We start from the raw sequence: 1,071 nt of genomic DNA, 5'->3' as shown, positions 1-1,071 counted from the left end.
ACTAGACGTGGGTCCAGTGCATGGTCGTAGCACCAATGACTAGGTAGCTCAATGGTTAGAGCGTCCGTCAAGGGTTCGAGTCCAGGTCTGGTCGTTGCATTTTCCTTTCCTGTTACATTTGTGATGATAATTAATTCTGCAAATACTCTTTAAACTTTAAAACTATAAATTGTAAGTTACTGTTAAACGCTGTTAGAGCGAAGAGAGTAAAATCACCCGCAAAGACCAGCCTCTATGTCAGAGCAACCTGGAGAGAGGAACGACATCCTCCTCTGCCATATCCGTATCCTCAATTTCTACAGCCTCCACATTGACGGAATCAGAAGTTGTGACATGGGCCAGCCTGAGCATGGTTTGGCATTGGTAAGGGGCTAGTGAGAGGAGCCAAATCAGGATAATATCGAGGAGGCTCCATAAAACGGCGGTTAGGAGCAGCTAGCCCCTAACAACCGCGGAACTAAGGTTAAGCTCTTCTGTTTAACTCTGAATTGGTACCAAAAAGGTGAGACAATTTTTTTACTGTTTGCGCATATAATTGGTCATCTTCGATAGCAAAGGCTTCTGTTTACGTTACGCTCCAAGAACCCTTGGCAGATATAGTCGTCAGTTCTGGCCCTCTACCAGAGAGTTGAAATTACCACCCTTTACGCATAGAATTTTCGACCAATCAAAACGAGCGTTACCGATGTACAAATGTACGTCATCGATGATGTTTACAAACACATATGGAGGCTTGTGTCATTTTGATGAGATATGTGATCAATTAATCAAACACTGTGAATGTTTCCCCAAATATTGTACGTCTTTCTATTAGGTGAAATGCCATGATATGGTCGACAAGGTAGCTCTGTACTGGGCGCCGCAATTTTTGTTTACTACGAAACCAAGCCTGAATGTTAAACGCGATTTGATTGGATGCCCTGGGATTCTAGGGCGCGACAGTTTACACATGACTATATCTGCCAAGGGTTCGTGTAGTGTAACGTAATCAGAAGCCTTGGCTAGCGAAGATAATAATAGGTTGGCAAAAATAAACATGACATCATTAATTGATTCCTCTAAATTCATGTG

This window comes from Pecten maximus, chromosome 16 (assembly GCF_902652985.1).
Source record: "Pecten maximus chromosome 16, xPecMax1.1, whole genome shotgun sequence".
Classification (NCBI taxonomy): domain Eukaryota; kingdom Metazoa; phylum Mollusca; class Bivalvia; order Pectinida; family Pectinidae; genus Pecten; species Pecten maximus.
This window is presented reverse-complemented; position numbering follows the sequence as displayed.